Source organism: Schistocerca piceifrons, unplaced genomic scaffold, assembly GCF_021461385.2.
Source record: "Schistocerca piceifrons isolate TAMUIC-IGC-003096 unplaced genomic scaffold, iqSchPice1.1 HiC_scaffold_1393, whole genome shotgun sequence".
Classification (NCBI taxonomy): Eukaryota; Metazoa; Arthropoda; class Insecta; order Orthoptera; family Acrididae; genus Schistocerca; species Schistocerca piceifrons.
The window spans coordinates 52,501-55,000 of NW_025727228.1; the positions used below are offsets into that span (position 1 = coordinate 52,501).

Consider the following 2,500-nt stretch of genomic DNA (forward strand, 5'->3'; position numbering starts at 1 on the left):
GTGGGAGGGCAGTTGGCCTAAAACGTAGTCCACCGCAAAGTTGAACAGGAGGGGGGAGAGGGGATCGCCCTGGCGAACGCCCCGTGCTGGCTGCACAGACACGCCCACGCCGGCGCCGTCCGCTATCACTGTCGTGCTGCCCTCGTAGCACCGCTCGACATACTCGACAAAGCAATCCGGCAGGCCATGCGCCTTCAGCACGGGGCGAAGGGCAGCATGATCTACCGAATCGAATGCCTTAGATACGTCGATCGATGCCACAAAGACAGAGCGGCAGGAGCGAACTGCGTCGGTGAGAGCAGTGTCCAAGATGAAGGTATTTTCCAACATCCCATCCCGAGGGATGAATGCCCGCTGACGTTCGTCCACAGCACATGCGCGCATCAGGCGTGACGCGAGAACCTTGTGAAAGGTCCGCGCCAACACCGAGCAGACCGTAATGGGGCGAAAGTCAGCGGGGGATGTTGGTGCAGCCGTTTTCGGGAGAAGGGACGTCCGCGCGCGAAGCAGGCGTTCCGGAAGGGCGCGGGCCAGAAGGAAGAGATTCATCACTTTCACCAGGACTTCGTGCGGCAGGCGCCGCAACTCCGCTGGGGTAAGGCCGTCCGGCCCGGCTGCTGATCCCCTGGGCGGCAACGCGGCGGCGACCTCCTCATGTGTGACCGGCCCCCATATGCACTCGAGAGCGACAGGCTCTGAGTGCGGGAGGAGGCGGTCACGAATGAAGCCCGCGGTGGAGATGGGCTTCTTGGTGAAGAGGTCCGCCCAGAAGTCCAGCAGACCAGGGATGGCAGGTGGCGGCTGGAGCAGGGTGCCATCCAAGAGGCCGCGCACGCAACGTGCACGCGACCGTCGGAAGGCATCCTGCGTTCTCGCGTACTCCCAGCGGCGCCGCTTGCGCTTCTGCGTCGGCGGCGCGGCAGGCGGCCGCTTCGGTGGTTGGCGCGGCCGCTGTGTCCTGGTGATCGATCTCTCCCCTCTGGACCCGACCGACGCAAGGGCATCCGGGAGCATGCCCAGGATGACATCGGGCGGCGTGCCCCGCCCCAGACCTATGACACGATCCAGGGCAGAGAAACGCTGGGCGGAAGCGGGTAGCCCCGCCAGATGCTCCCAGATGGCGGCGTCAGTCGGCCCCTCCGGCGGCGGCCCGGTGGTGTCGGCCGCGAAGTCCTCGGCTGCGTCGACGGGCGGCGCAGCGGCCTCGCCCGCGTCAGGCAGCGGGCTCGCTGCTCCCCGGCGGGACGCCGGCTCTTCCCCCCGACCGATCTCAAGCGCCTCCATGAATTGGCGGACAAGCTGCTTGTGGGCAGCTTGCCGCCGTCGGCACTTGATTGCCTCGAGCGTTCGGTCGGGGAACATCCTGATGAGTTCTTGATTGACGAAGAAGAACCGGGCGTCCCTCTCAAGGAACAGTTCGGCCTCCGCCTTGGCGAGCGATAGGACTTCTTCCTCCGTCCACCTCGCGCGATGCCTCTCCGTGACGATCTCCGCGTTGGCGGCCGCAAGATGTTGGCGGCGGCGATGGACCCCGAGACCGTTCTTGGTTGTAAAGCTGCGGTGGCACTCACTACAGGTATACATAGCTGCAAAAGTTACAAGACTTTCGGCACGGCCGGTTGGCCGGCTAGGTGCTGGGGGAGTTGGGGTGGCACCTTCAGCGGAAGGGCCACCACTTATTCTCTGCTTACTGCCCCCAACTAAAAAAAGGGATAGTGCGAGGGGGGGCTGGTAACCCCCCCAAGCCCCTGGTGCGGTCTTCCACTCTGCGAGATCAGCGGGCCCACGAGAAGGGGAGAAGACCGCAGGAGAGGAGAGGCTAAGAGGGCTAGGCCCATGTATTGCGCATCACTCTCCCTGTAACTATAACCCAAGGAAGGCACCTCGCAGCAGCAGCACGACTACATCAAGACCGCACTTCGAGAAGCCAAGTCCGGATGCAGTTACTCCCGCCGTTTACCCGCGCTTGCTTGAATTTCTTCACGTTGACATTCAGAGCACTGGGCAGAAATCACATTGCGTCAACACCCGCTAGGGCCATCGCAATGCTTTGTTTTAATTAGACAGTCGGATTCCCCCAGTCCGTGCCAGTTCTGAGTTGATCGTTGAATGGCGGCCGAAGAGAATCCGCGCACCCGCGCGCCCCCGGAGGAGCACGCTAAGGCGGACGCGGCCTCGCAGCAAGGAAGATCCGTGGGAGGCCAAGGCACGGGACCGAGCTCGGATCCTGCACGCAGGTTGAAGCACCGGGGCGCGAACGCCGCGCAGGCGCGCGCATCCTGCACCGCCGGCCAGCACGAGGCCGACCAACGGCGAGAGCAGACCACGCCCGCGCTAAACGCCCGCACTTACCGGCACCCCTACGGCACTCACCTCGCCCAGGCCCGGCACGTTAGCGCTGACCCACTTCCCGACCAAGCCCGACACGCCCCGATCCTCAGAGCCAATCCTTATCCCGAAGTTACGGATCCAATTTGCCGACTTCCCTTACCTACATTAT

General features: G+C 63.8%; 1 pseudogene; it reads right to left on the reverse strand.

Annotated features, from left to right (window-relative positions):
* LOC124733430 overlaps positions 1-2,500 on the reverse strand; it is a 7,919-nt pseudogene that overhangs the window by 3,108 nt on the left and 2,311 nt on the right.